This window comes from Amblyomma maculatum, unplaced genomic scaffold (assembly GCF_055883805.1).
Source record: "Amblyomma maculatum isolate TAMU_Amacu unplaced genomic scaffold, ASM5588380v1 scaffold_20, whole genome shotgun sequence".
Classification (NCBI taxonomy): domain Eukaryota; kingdom Metazoa; phylum Arthropoda; class Arachnida; order Ixodida; family Ixodidae; genus Amblyomma; species Amblyomma maculatum.
In genome coordinates, this window is record NW_028146745.1 from 3,887,226 (window position 1) to 3,902,914 (window position 15,689).

Below are 15,689 nucleotides of genomic sequence, written 5' to 3' on the forward strand. Positions count from 1 at the left end.
CATATCTACGCCATGAATAAAGACTCTATGTTTACTCTACAAACTACGTTAATTATGCAGTATCGACAGAAAATATGCAACAGTAACTGTTCCGCTTTACGAGTATGTACTGAACGACCTCCAAATGTTTCCTACGGCATTACTATTCTGCATGCAGCACCGAAATAAATATTCAGACCAACATATTGGGGTGAAGTGGGCCAGCCCACATTACTGTAGTGTTGGGAATAAATTCATCTTATGTTACTGAGTGTAGCATACAAGCAAAAAAAAATAGTGCTTAATGTTTCACACTTGATTATTGGAACTTGGGCAGCCCTGAAAATGCCCTATTCAACCCATGAGGGCAGCACGTAGGCCAGCCCGAAACGGACTGGCTTTCGCAAATCCCGCGCCTAATTCAGGTATTGGAGGGATTAATCGACTTAAAATTTAAAACCTTGATCAATGGGATGTCACTGCCTGCACAAACGTGGGACAAATTAAGCGTTCTGGAGTGCTGCCCACATTCGTCTACCTGGGCTGAATGCGGGCAAGCAGCCCCATTTGGGCTGCCTACACGGATACAGTTTGGGACCGATCGCGGCGAGATTGGGCAGCCCACGCGGGGCCCCTCTGGGTACGTGTTGCAAATCCCACATGGGGCCCGTATGGGCTGCCCTCACGAGCCCAACGCGGGCCCTCACGTCATAGCCCACTTTGTGCTACTTGGGTACTCTATGCGGCCTTAGTTAGGGGAAATGCTACAAGCACAAATAAAAATAAGATTGACGTTTTACAGAAGACGGTTCTACGTCGAATACTAAACGCCGATTCTGATCTGAACACATGCTCTTTATTCCGCCAATGCAATGCTGGAAATGTATCTGAAATGTATGGTAGGCTGGCTGAATGGTATAACAAGGACAGAAAGCAAACAAAATGTGAATTACTTGCGTGACACAGTGCACCTCTCGCTAAATGTACAAGTTTACCCTAGCAGAACAGCGAACTTTTGAATATTCCAGCACGCTGCAAAATATGGTACATATAGCTTAGCGAACATGTTGCCTCGTCTTTTGAATAAGGTTTACGCGACAAAAAATGATATTGTTACGATACGGCAAGCCGATGAAAACAGGAGAACAGAGGACAGAGAGATGGTCGATGACAGTGAGATGACGTTTAATGAAAATGTTGCCGGGCCTAGCGCGAGCGCTCCTGTCCGCGCCACTGCCCGCTTCTTCTTCCTTGATGTCGTCCGTAACATGACCCGGGGCCACCGAGCGGTCGTCCCGATCGTGGACGAGGAAATGCACGATGTTGATGATTCAATGGCATGATGATGGGCGTGTCTTGATGCTTGAAAAAGAAGAGGAAAAAGGAAGAATAGAATGGCTTGCCGGCACGATGATTCGGCTGTCTTCTTTTCTCGGGCAGTCCTAAATACAAACTACGACCTTTGTTGCTACTGGAGAGGCGCGCTTTACGACTATGTTGGGGGTTGGCAAGAACAGTTTCAAATGCAGTCCTCTATTTAGAGGCCCGTGTACTTGAGTTGAACTCTCGATTTGAGCTGCTAACTGTGCGAACCTTTTTAAGAGCACTGGAATCTCTGTCTGGAGTGGCTTCTCCCATTTTTATTACACAGCAATCTCAGTTTCTAGATTATCATTGGCCGCAATATAAGCAACCACAATTTGTATTTACTCAGTCCTTGCTGTCCAAAATTGCAGTTTCGTTTAGGTCAGTAAGACGTGTTGGCAATGTTCAAGCTACTTCCACACTGTGCTTTGACCAGTCGTTGCCATCTAATGCAAAACACTTGACTACCACGGTAATAAAGGGACACCTTGACGATTATCTATTACAATATCCACGACACGTACCTATTTTCACAGATGCCTCACAACGAAATGAAAAGGCAGCAATAGAGATTTACTCCAAAGCACTTGATTGGAGTTTTTCTGTACGGATCCCTGATTACACACCAATATTTACTGCTCAATTGCTTGCAATTGGTTTGGCCCTTCAAAATGTTCCCGGCAATGTTACTCATGTAATCATACTCTCTGACTGCGTGTCAGTCTTATCAGCATTGCAAAGTCCGAAAATGCGTCTTCTGAAACAAACCCTGATGTTTTTCCTTCCGATACACTTACAGGAACTACGTTTTCAGTGGGTTCCGGGACACTGCGGCATCGCTTCTAATACAATGGCAGATTATTTAGCAAATTCAGCTCTCAGTGGGCCTGTTGCCGATGTTGTACCCAATATTACCTTGCTAAATATATCCCGTTTTGAATGATTACAAACGTTAAACTCCTTGAGCCATGAGCCACTCCTTGCGATTACGGATTTTAACCATTTAAATTTCCATTGGAATGTCCGATGTTGTACCTCGAGGCAATGTGAGGTTTCCATGACGCTCATGCGCTGTAGAATTCCTTCCCTCAATCTTTATTTATGTCGCTTTGGATTCACACCGTCCAATCTTTGTGCGTCATGTAATGACGTGGAAACAATTGAACATTAAATCCTCTCCTGCCACAGGTATGCCACTCAGAGAAGACATTATCTAGAAATACCTCTTGCTCGCCTAGGACTGCCATTTACAGTTCCTGTCCTCCTCTCCTTTGGTGCAACCGTCAAAGGGTATGCCCTAAAACCGGTGTGTGAATTACTTCATAATTATAATATTGCTACTGGAAGATTTGTGTGTTAGCGCTGATCTGTCTGAATTGTATTTTTTATTATTATTATTATTTTTAGTCATTTACAATTTTATTCCTTTTTTTCATTGCTTTCTATTACATAGCCTCACAATTTCAATGTGTTTCAGCAACACTAGCTCCTAATTATTAGGTTATCTATATCATATAGTCAAATCGACATTATCAAAAATATTATGTCACCTACAATGAATTCTGGCTAATCCCCCACTGTGGGTATGTGCCATTACAACGAGGGAGAAGAAGAAGAAGATGATTCGCGATGAACCTTGGCAGGACACTCTCGGGCCACACGTTGCCACCACTCGATGGCGGAGGCCAAGGCACGCACCGCATGGCATAGGCAGGGAAGAATGTCTCTAAGTGTAGCGGTGTCTTGGGTCGTAGGGTCCTTGGTCGGCACATCAGGTCAGTGGGGTCACATTAGGTCATTCGGGTCTCTCCTTGTGTCTTGTGGTCATGTGTGGCGTCTCGGGTCAGTCTCTCCTTCGTCGTGTGTTGTGGTCGGGGCGGGGGGGACTGGGCGGAGAAACGGCAAGGTCTTGCTGGGTCCGGCAGGCTGGGGAACAGCCATGCAGTGCCACCTAACCTTTCGCCGACGGCGCAAGAAGTCGCAGGGCGCTGATGCTCCGGACCAGGATGGAGGGGGGGGGGTGATGATGAAGTACCCAGCACCTCCACCAAATGTTACGATACGGCAAGCCGTTGAAAACAGGAGAACAGAGGACAGAGAGATGGTCGATGACAGTGAGATGACGTTTAATGAAAATGTTGCCGGGCCTAGCGCGAGCGCTCCTGTCCGCGCCACAGCCCGCTTCTTCTTCCTTGATGTCGTCCGTAACAATATATCACGAGAATTCTGCAAATGTGTATATAATTGTGCTACTTTTTAGATTTCACCATGCTTTCTTTGACTCTCTCGTTCCATAAAGTGCTGACCTGTTTAGAATAATCAGACCAATGTTTTTCAATAAAATATATTTTTGTTATCATTTTTGAGTGCGCTTCACTTCCTTTTTTTGCTCTGATGACACGCCCGCCTTTTTCGATAACCATTGTTTGCATTTCGTGATGTTACTGTTGTAAATAATTTGAATATTTCCTGCTGCACTGCAATGAAGGTGGCCAAGGGCAGTTTAAGTTAAAATTTCCGGATTATTTCTTCGACGCTCACCGTGTGTACATAGGAAATAAATTTAAAATTTGAAATGAAATTCGGTTATCAGGACCGAATGCGGCTGCCCTATCTCGGTTGTCCACACGGGTACGACTCGAGGCTGATCGTGGCAAAATTGGAATCCCACGCGGGTACCCTCTACGCTCGGGGTGGAAATCCCTCAAGGGGATACATTTGCCCAGCGCGGGCTCCCACTTCATAGCCAACTTATTTCTCATAGGTAATAAAGAACTGGCTAACAAGACAAAGTCAGACTTTGGAATGTAGTCTGCCTATGTGGTATGCTCAGCTTTGCCTCTCTTCTCGTGATCTGTTACTCGCACTGTCGTATTTGGGTGTATTTTTACACTTCTTGTTGAAAGCTTTATATATAGGTTGTACACATTGAAGAGCGTATTACAGTATCGATTATCACACTTAAGAGACTCATTTGCAAACAATTCTTTCCAAATAAGGCAACGACCATTCCAGCTGAAAGCTTCAGCGATTGCGTCGGTGTTGGGAACGAGGCCTCGTTAGATACATCACGCACCTCACGCAGGTGAGGCCGATGCTATAGCTTGAAAGCCGCTATACGGCACAACAAAGACGACACAAGAAAGAAAAGGACACCAAATGTGCAGTGATGTACCTTTCTTTATCGTCTTGGTTGCGTCGTAGGGGTTTTTAGGTCATGAACCAACTCGCCCCGCGAACCGTTATTCTGATGCTTATAGCTCGGCATTCAGATAATAGAAATAAATTTATTTAATATGCGAGCTTCTTTTATGGACACCGCACTTTTCTCCGCGGCATCAAGTATCCATACACAAGCAGTGAATGCCGTTCGGTCAAAATTTTGTTCATTCCGCATTGCCATCTGGCCCAAAGCATACGACTGCATCGTCATGAGCCTACCGATTCTGTACTTTCACTTTCGGTTCCCTCCTTGTGGTCTCCATACAGGTTAATTTCGGATTCATACGTGTGAATTCAATTACAGGTATAGACATTATGGCATTTGTCAGCCCAGAATGTTTGCATTTCCTGCAAAAAAGTGCGAGCTGCAGAATTGCTCACGGGTCTATTTCCACACAGTGAAATCACCACTGACCACCGATCCCATGACTTGCAGGGCCATTCATAATGTGTTATGATAGGTGTCAGTCAACTTCATATGCCAAATAGCAGTTTTCCTTCTCTAGTGTACAATTCGATGTAATGCAGGTAGCATAGGATACTGCGGTGTTAATTTGAGAAATTAGTATTTGAAAATTCTGAGAGCACTATTCAATGTACATTGCAGAAATGCGAAAGCGCAAGCGGTGCTGGTGACACGGTGTATCAAGTTCGCTCACAATATTATTATCAAATAAATGCACTATCGTTATTCATGACAATGTCATCGTTTTCATTAACCCTAATTGAAGTGTCATTGTCATGCCTACGGTAGACAATGAAAATTATGATGTGCATTTCACTTTCCCAGGTGTGACGTAGTTGGTTTATGCGCTCAACTGGGTATGCAAGGGATGGTTGTTCGATTCTCCGTGCAGACGGGACTTTTATTTTTCTGATGACGTAATCATGACGTTGTTTGATTGACATCTTTATTGCTACCGGACAGACGAACACCGATCGTATGAGCCATTAAAGGCATCCGCCTTAAAATCTCGTTAACTAATTAGTGAGAAGCAGGGGTAAAGAGGAAGTCGATATCTCGCTGTCCATCTCTACCGACACGTCATGCTACTGAATGCGTTCAAGGCTATGCTAACAGCCACAAAAATATCAACAATATCAGATAATTGAACGGCCATGGATGTAGAGGAGGTGACAGGCATATGTAAAATTCGGAAGCCATAGATTCGGATCACACTAGTATGTGTTGTTTCTTCTGTCTTGCAATTATACCAGAGGCCATAGTACAGCATATACGCAAAAGACTTTTATAACTATACCGTTTTTACTGACTATTAGCTATGGCCCTGTCAAACAAGCCAGTCGTTTTTTTTTGCACCTTTCTTGTTAAGCTTACGTCGACATACAACAATATATCCAGTTATCTGTCATGAAAGCACTCACGAAAAGCATATTTGTACAAACAACCTCCAGAACTAGGTAATTTTATAACAGTTCATAATAAAAAAAAATATAAATTGCAGTCGTCGAAAGATACGCTTACTGCAAGCGCAGATTCAATTGCAGCATCAGTAACTAAAAGATATGTCTTTTTTTATTTTTAGATATGGCTGCGACGGCACCTTTTTTAACATTGGCTAGAGTTTTTGGCTGGATGATATTCTTTATTTCTCTGGGTATGTGCTTTTTTTGCAAATGCTTAAAAAGATTAATTGTTACATAGTGTTGATGGTAGCACAGTAGTGACGCTGGCATGGCTAGAACTTTAAAAAAAATTTATGGGCTGACATTTCCGCCACAAATACCTCCACTCCCCACCAAAGATATGCAGAAGCGCCCATATGACACCGACGAACAGACTGCCTGTCGCTCTCAGCTGTGTCCAATAATAACTGACAAATAAATAAAGTTTGAAATATTGTGCAAAAGTAACTACAACAATCTCTAATAATGTGAAAGCAGTTGCGCTGTGCTTACTGATTCTAGACAAACATCTAATCTCGCATCAGAAAATGATAAAGTTGCTTGGCCACGGCTATAAGCACGAACAGACGAACCGTGTAATGCCTTTTGCTATAACGCGGTTTTCAAATGTAAAGAAAGGTGATCATAATTAAGAGCCAAAAACGGAAAATAAACACAACTTTCATAAAACTTCCATTACCCCGCGTAACACTGCTTCAGATCGGTGACGTGGACAACGTTTGCGTATCATATATAAGGGACTGTAGTTCTACCAGGCATAACCTCATGCACCGTTCACCTAATCCATTAATGATCTTCTAGGAGTCGAAATTTCAGGGCCGAAGTTTTCTCTCATTCCGCCTCAGCAATCGGGAGCTCGAATCGACACAAGGTCTCCTGGCCAGCTTTCAGCGTTTTCGTCGCGTTGTGTCTTTGTACATTGCGGCGCATGGAGCTGTACCCAGAATCGAAAAAGTTCCAGCTTTTTCTGTGCGCTGTAGGAGCTTTGACGTTATAGTTTTCTTACATAACAATTTTCTAAAGTATGATGTTATGCATCAATAATTTCCCCGTCTTGAACAAGCCTAGATGTGGCCTTGTGGCTGGTCTCTTGCAGGCGTATTCATGTTGTTGGTGACGACGACGTAAGGATGGACGGCACGCCAGGTCATTTGAAAAAGTTTCGAGATGAATGGCAATAAAATCGGTTTCGGCTTTATTCGCAGGCATTGTGACGACGTTAGAAAGCAGTCAGTAAAGATTTTTGCTTCATTTTCTTACCACCCCCACGTTTGACTACACTAGGTTTACTGTTAGCCTGCTGCCCTGTATGAGATGAAACACTTGGACAGGGGAGACCACGTTCAAAGTGAACGCGTTACTGAAAAATATGGCGCCCATGCCAAAGTGCGACAAACAACAAAGAGAAGATCACCATAAAGTCTATGGTGTGTGCAGCATTTCACTTTGTTATTTGACGCGCTGTGTGTGCGGATTCCGGATGTAACAGCAACGCTAGGTACTGGTTTATAAGCAAGTTGATCTTCTCTCCGACTCTCTCTCCAGCGCTCAATGGCGCGTTGTTTCAGTGTGAACCGTGCCTCGTGCACGGCCTGGTAAGCCGGCTTCTGCATGCGCTAAAGGATACTTTCTGGCAGTACATTATGGTGTCTGCTTGCTTTAACCTGGTTATTTATAACATTGTTTATTGTATAAAGACCTCAAGGAATATGTAAAAAGACAAAAAGGGGTTGTAATGAAGTGAAGTAGATTAGCCGATGATGAGGCCCCAGAATACAAGCAATATAAGATCATGGCTTGTTTAGCGATGCACCCACTGCTGTCAGGTGGCGAATTCTCGCCGCCTTCAGTGCCGGGAAAAACAAGAAGTAGTGAATATTTTGCGGTACCAAATGCACCACATTCAGCATCCAGCAACTGATTTTAAAAATGTAGGTGTCTCCGCCGCTGTGTCTGCAGCTTTTGCTTTCGCGTAGCGGGTGAGCTATACGCAGTAGCAAGGGTACTTCATTTGGCTCCAGAAGACAGATGCGAGCGAACGCGAAATCCTCTTTGTAGATCTAGTTAACAGACCTTAATAAGGGTTATTTAATGTTCAGAAGCCCTCTGGGTGCGTCGATGGTCTCTTGCGTAGTGTGAAAATTAAGACAGGTGTTAACGTAGCATGCAACGTCGCCGGATAGTCGTGATCAGTATCACTTGGCTTGAGTGCAGTGTAAAACCTGGCTTAAGCCAAGAAACTCGGCTCTCATGGAATGTCTCTAGAATCCCTTCAATAAAGCTTGCACTGTAATATAAAGGTTAGTGTAATGTAATATAGAATTGTTTTTTTTTTTTTTGCAGAAAGGCATCGTTCTTCGTGCTAGTTTAAAGAAATCTGCATCTCTCCGGGGCTGTGTTTTGATAAGAAATGCGCTTAAGAAATGCGTGCAATTTTTAAAGCCGGTACTGAAACCTGGCACCTTCATACCGGGAACCGGCGATATTAGCTATCCTTGTGTTGTCTTGATAAACACAATTCTTGCCTTATTATGATTTGACCCAGAAACAAAAGATCCCTGCAGGCGAAACAGCCCCGTTTTCTTTTAAAGGTTAGCCCTGACAATTTAATTCGTTGCAGCGCGTTTTTATTTCTTTTCAAGCTGTTTATTTTGAGGGCAACTAAATTTTTGTATTTAAGTACACCAAATAATATACCTCTTCATGCACTGTATTGTTTACTGAATGGAGCATGGGGAAGAAAATGAGACCAAATGACATCTTGAATCGAGGAGGCCGGGCTTGGCACTGAATTTCGTCTCATGTTTTTTTCATTAAATTAAATCGAGCAGTCATTATTGATCACATTGTTTGAAAAGCTTCCTGTTGCAAATAATATCCGATGTTTCATTAATATGAGGAAGCGTAGACATCCTTCTATGCTCTGCTGCTGGACTGGTTGTAATCTATAGAGAAGCAAACTGTGCAGTAGTTCCTCAATATAACACTCGATGAGGTCCAATATCCCTTCGATGGCTCGATCACGGTCGACGTAGCTAACTCACTGATTGTAAACGCATCGCTTGGCACTGTCGTTTAGGTTTAGAGTAGATATTTGGCAGAGAGGTCGAGCTTTGTTTCTCACTTATTTTACTTCGCAGTCAATGTGGCGCACAATCGATGATAAAAGAGCACTGACTAGCTTTCCAGCAGAACACGTGTCTGATTTGCCTCGTCCTGAGCAGAGTTTGGTCTCCCCAAATGGGCGCCCATTGTCTTGCTCAGACGAGACTTTACATCGTTCGCAGTTGAGGGCGAAGACGTTTGTAATACCTGCGAGTTTCCTTAGCAAAGCAGTACTCATCCCTGTCTCTACGTGCTGGTAGCCTCCGCCTGAGTTGTCACTAGCACCTGAGTTTAATATTCCCACAAACGTGAGGCTGCTCTTCGAATGATGATTCCTTGGTACAAAAGTAACTGCATTTTTCATAAACAGTGCGTTTAGCCGCTTTGATATCTACTGCATTAATATAAGTGATCATCTTTGATGGGGGTTGGGCGTTCAGCACTTCATCAAAAATATTCAGAGCAACGTGATCATTCAGTGTTATTGCAGAAATTACCGCGTTGTTCATCGAAACCGCGATCAGGCTGCACTGATACAGAGACTTGGAATGGGAGCAGTTAGGGATGAGGGTACATGGAGAATGGTATCTGCGATTTGCTGATGACATAGCCCTACTAAGCAACTCGGGGGACGAACTGCAAATAATGATTGATGACCTAGACTGGAAAAGTAGAGAGGTAAGCTTGAAAATCAATAGTCAGAAGACTAAGGTGATGTTCAACAGCTTCGGGATAGAACAGCAGTTTACATTAGATAGCGAAGTACTGAAAGTAGTAGGCGGATATGTCTACCTAGGACAGGTAGTAACCGCGGATCCGGACCCTGAAAAGGAAATAACAAGAAGAATAAGATTGGGATGGATCGCATTTGGCAAGCGCTCGCTGATTATGATTAGCAGCTTACCGGTATCGCTCAAAAGGAAATTATACAACAGTTGCATCTTACCTGTACTCACCTATGGGGCTGAAACGTGGAGGCTAACCAAGGGGGTTTCACTTACTTTGAGGACAACCCAGAGGGCTATGGAACGAAAAATGGTAGGGGTAACATTAAGAGATAGGAAGCGTGCAGAATGGGTCACAGGAATAACTCAAGTTACCGACATTTTAGCGGAAATCGAGAAGAAGAAATGGGCATGGGCAGGACATGTAGTGCGAAGAGAGGATAACCGATGGTCGCTGTATCGGTAGCTAAGTCATCGTCCCGGAAGCCACGGGACATGCGCACACAGTCGGCTTCTGGGGGAGAGGAGGTCGCCCTTCTTTCCAGTGGTGGCTATAAAACCAGCGCGCAATAAAGCACGAAGGCTCCTTTTCCCTGCAACCGTGTTGTCATGTTCTATCTACTGTGACAGCCGATACATGGTGTCAGAAGTGGGATGCCACCGACCAACAAGATGGAATTCCTAAAGCCACCGGAGCCGCTGCGTTTGACAGGGGACATCAGCAAGCACTGGGAGCTCTTTAAACAGAAGTTTGAGCTCTTCTTGACTGCATCGGAGCCAACCGAAAAACCTCGACCAGAGTCTGCGAAGGCCGCGCTGCTCTTGAGCATCGCAGGTGAGGAAGGCATCGCAATCTACAACACGTTTACCTTTGCAGATGGCGAGAACAAGCTCGACTATGCGACGGTGGTGAAAAAGTTTGAAGAATACTGTGCTGCCCAACGGAACGAAGTCCACGAGCGGTATATCTTCAGGAAACGGATGCAAGATTCCGGTGAGCCCTTTGAACATTTTTTGCGTGATTTGAAGACGCAAGCCCATTCATGCAATTTCGGCTCATTGACGGAGTCAATGATTAGATACCAAATAGTTTTTGGCACCAGTGATAGCAAAGTACAAGAGAAGTTGCTCGCAGACAGCCAGCTCACCCTCAAAAAAGCAGAAGGAATCTGCAAGGCCGCTGAGAGCGCAGCTGAACACCAAAAGTTATGGAATGAGCGCCAGCAGCAAACGGTGGACTTGGTGCGAAAGGAAAGCCCGTTTTTGGGTAAAGCGCAATCAAAGCAATTCAAGTGCAGAAAATGCGGCCGAACTCATGCGCCGCGAAGCTGCCCAGCGTTCGGACGTACATGCAGAAAGTGTCAAGCAAGGAACCATTTCGCGGTCTGCTGCAAGGTAAATAATCAGATGGACGCACTGCAAGAATCCGAAGAAGACTTTAACGTACTCGACGTGTCGGTTAGCAGCGTCAGCAGTCGACGTGAATGGACCGTTGAAGTATGCATGAACAGTTTGCTGGTGAAGTTGAAAGTGGACACGGGATCCCAAGCTAACCTGTTGCCCTTCGGTCTTTACAGGAAGATGAATCCCAAGCCATCATTAATGCCGAGTAGTGTGATCCTGAGATCGTATGGCGGCGGCATTATCAAACATATGGGTGTCCTCAGAACTCAAGTGGAGCTGAATAACCGAAAGAGCGTTTGCAACTTTTTTCGTAGTGCGCAAAGGAAATCAAGCAATCCTTGGTCTTGAAGCAAGCGAAGAACTGGGTCTTCTGCCGCGGGAAGTTCACAACGTAACAGTGAACAGTTCTGATAAAGTCATTCACGATTACCAACACCTGTTCAGCGGGACAGGCTGTGTTCGACGCCAATACCGCATGGCCCTGAGCGAAGGCGCCACACCTGTTGTCCAAACAGCGAGACGGGTACCTCTGGCTCTGCGAGAACCGCTTCGGCTAGAACTTGAACGCATGGAAAAGGCTGGGATCATCACAAAAGTCACAGAAGCCACAGACTGGGTGAGTCCTCTCGTTATCGTTCGCAAAAAAGACGGCAATATCCGAGTGTGCATGGACCCTAGAAAGATAAACGAATGCATTAAGCGAGAAAACTACGAAATGCCAAGGCGAGAAGATATCCGAGCTAGCGGGCGCAACAGTGTTCTCCAGACTTGACGCAAACTCGGGGTTCCATCAGATCCCATTGCACGAAGAAACCTCCAGGATTTGTACTTTTGCAACACCGTTCGGTCGATATCGTTTTTTACGGATGCCTTTCGGTATTTCGTCGGCATCTGAAGTGTTTCAGAAAACATTAAACGAAATTTTTGAATCTCTCCCCGGCTTGAAAGTGTACGTCGACGACATACTAGTCTGGGGCACTTCCCGGCAGGAGCACGACGTACGCCTTCGGTCAGCTCTGCAAGCAGCTGAGCAGGCCGGTCTCACATTTAATCGTGAGAAGTGCACAGTTGGCGTTCAAGAAATTGAGTTCTTGGGCGACGTTATCAGTGCAGAAGGTATAAAACCGAGCCCTTCACTAGTGAAAAGTATGTTGGAAATGCCCGCCCCCTCTGACAAATCGGGAGTTCTGCGAATGCTGGGAGTCGCAAACTACTTTGCAAAATTTTTACCCACGCTGGCGGAAAGAACGACTCTTCTCAGGAGCCTAATCAGACAAGATGCAGTTTTTGAATGGACAGATAACCATGCGAGTGAATGGAAACTGCTATGCCATAGTATGAGCCAACAACCGCTCCTGTCAATGTTTGACCCCAAAAAACCAACAAAAGTGTCCTGTGATGCATCACAGAATGGGATTGCTGCAGCTTTAATGCAGTGTCATAGCGATTCCTGGAAACCCGTGGCTTATGCTTCCAAAGTGCTCACTGACTCGCAGCAGCGGTACTCTCAAATAGAGACGGAAGCACTGGCTATCGTATACGGGTGCGAAAAGTTTCACCACTTCGTCTACGGCCGGCAGGTTATTGTGGAAACAGACCACCGCCCATTAGTTGCCATCCACAAAAAAGCAGTTGGCGATATGCCGCCAAGGCTGCAGCGGTTTTTTCTTAGGCTGATGCGTTATGACATCACAATATTCTTCGTTCCAGGAAAAAAACTTCTGCTCGCCGACATGCTATCAAGGGCCCCCGCCGAGGACGATAAGAGCATCCAGAGCGATGACGTGGAAGTTCATGCCGTAAGTGTGGTTTTCTCACTTGTCAGCGACGACACGTGGAAGCGACTGGCCGTAGAGACGAGGAACGATCCTTATCTGAGCTCCGTTCTTAAATGCCTAAGTAATGGTATTCCTATAGAAGGGCCGCAGAAGTCAAGCGAGGGCGAACTGTCCGAAGTTAGAGGCGTCCTGCTAAAAGGCTGCAAGGTTATAATACCAACTACCTTACAACGGGAAATGTTAGAAAAAAATGCATCATGGTCATATGGGCATTAATAAGAACAAACTCAGGGCACGGCGTCTAGTTTTCTGGCCTGGAATGAACTCTGACATTGAGGCGTTTGTCAAGAAGTGTAGCGTATGTATGCAGTACGCCTACAGCCAACCAAGAGAGCCATTGAAAATGCGTCCTGTGCCTGAAAAGCCCTGGTACCGAGTGGGCATCGACATCTTCCAGTATGGTAGGAAATCCTACTTGTGTTTATACGATGCGTTGTCAAACTTCCCCGAAGTAGAACTGCTTAACGACTTGTCAGCGAGGAGCGTCATAGAGTCAACTAGCCCCATTTTTGCACGATACGGCATACCAATGGAGGTATGCACAGACAATGGCCCGCAGTTCGCATGTAACGACTTCGCTGCCTTTGCAAAGCGATATGATTTCAAACACACCACCTCGAGTCCACGATTCCCTCAATCAAATGGTCTCGCGGAGAAGGGTGTGCAAATTGTAAAGCGCATCCTAAAGAAAACCACCGAACTTAAACAAGATTTTTGGTTGGGACTTCTTGCTTACAGGACCACACCTCTAGAGTGCGGTCGAACACCTGCAGAGATCCTCCAAGGCCGCGAGCTTCGCACCACATTGCCGGACTTGCGCTGTAGTGCCAACTACCAGGTGTACAAGCATCGCCAGACCGAAAGCCTCAAGCGGCCGTTGGCTCCACTGCAGAAAGGTGACGTCGTTCGGGTGAGGCAGAACACGTGGTCACCGAAAGCTCGGATCTTGCGTCAGTCCAGGTTTCCCAGGTCGTACGACGTACTCACCGAAGGTGGAAGAGTTCTGCGACGCAACCGGCGGCACCTGCTACCGACCAGTGAACCCTTTGAGAGGGAGCTGCCGGACTTCGGCGACGACGAATACAGCTCGGACAATTCGGCAACCTCGGCCCGCACTGGTCCACCGCAGTCGCGTACTATCATGCCACAGCTCGGCACAGCGCCTCCAACGCAGGATCCCCCGCGCACTGCCTCGCCAGCACCAGCACAAAGGAGATCAACAAGACAAATAGCACCACCTCGGCGGCTCACGTACAACAAGGACTTTGTACAGGTGCCTTAAATTTCCAATGCAAGTAAAGTCAACAAGGCGTCTGTGCGAGGGCCATACACCATTCAGATTTGTTTGTAACAGTTTTCTTCTCTTTTCTCTTTTCCTCTTCTTTCTTTTTTTTTCCAAACGAAGGAGGATGTATCGGTAGCTAAGTCATCGTGCCGGAAGCCACGGGACATGCGCACACAGTCGGCTTCTGGGGGAGAGGAGGTCGCCCTTCTTTCCAGTGGTGGCTATAAAACCAGCGCGCAATAAAGCACGAAGGCTCCTTTTCCCTGCAACCGTGTTGTCACGTTCTATCGACTGTGACAGCCGATACAGTCGCTTAGGGTAACAAACTGGATTCCAAGGGAAGGAAAGCGTAGCAGGGGTTGGCAGAAAGTTAGGTGGGCGGATGAGGTCAAGAAGTTCGCAGGGGTCAAGTGGATGCAGCTAGCACAGAACCGGGTAATTGGAGAAATATGGGCGAGGCCTTCGCCCTGCAGTGGGTATAGTCAGGCTGATCATGATAATTGAATGCCTAATGTTCCTTCAAGCAGTTCATACCTAAAAACATCGCAGTGACCCCTCTGCGTGATCACAAAGCTAATGGAATATGGGCAGCTATTGAGATGTATCCTTGTTTAGCATGCGCGAAGCATTAAAAGTGTGGCTAGCCTTGCTGGTGCGGACTTACGTGTCTGCTCAATTCGACGTTGCTTCCTTAAGCAGCTCGGCGAGCTTTCTACGTAATACCAAGTAGACGTCAACCACGTCCGCTAAATGTCTTGGCCTCGCAGGCTGCTATTCGATCGAAGCGAAAAGAAAGGCGCCCGTGTGCTGTGCGATGTCATCAGTGCACGTTAAAGAACCGCAGGTGGTCTCAAAATTTCGGAGTCCTCCACTACGGCATCTCACATAGCCTGAATTGCTTTAACATGTTAAACCCTGCAAACCAAGCCTAATTTTGCTATGATGCCTTAGATACCACTTCAAGATTGATTGTTCGTGTTCTGGCGTTGCGCGCCGTGCTCGAAAGTTCTATCTCGGTTTTTCTTATGTACTGCGGCTCGACTTGGTGCACTATATTCTCACTTTGCTGAACTGATGCTGCCAATTCGAAGTGCGCACATCGTAGTCGAGATTGTCTCTGCGAGCAGCATCGTAATATTTCTAGCACCGTCTTCTGGCGGCAAAGTCGGTGGACTACGCAAATTTTTAAGGCAACCTCACCTCTAAGGTTGCCACTCAAGAAAACGGCTAGACATTGCTCGCGAAGCCATTGCATTGCTAAGGTCTAGCGAATCAAAACGTCTTGTCGACTACTGTGCGAAGTGGTAATGACGGCTTGATGACCTGGACTCTACCCTG

At 45.9% G+C, this 15,689-nt stretch overlaps 1 pseudogene across 1 annotated transcript; it reads left to right on the plus strand.

Moving 5' to 3' along the window:
- Positions 1-10,444: 10,444 nt before the first annotated feature.
- Positions 10,445-13,032, plus strand: LOC146171534 (uncharacterized; annotated as a pseudogene). The gene is made up of 2 exons (XR_014702851.1): positions 10,445-11,844; positions 12,939-13,032. The product of XR_014702851.1 is annotated as an uncharacterized LOC146171534 (transcript).
- Positions 13,033-15,689: the final 2,657 nt, after the last annotated feature.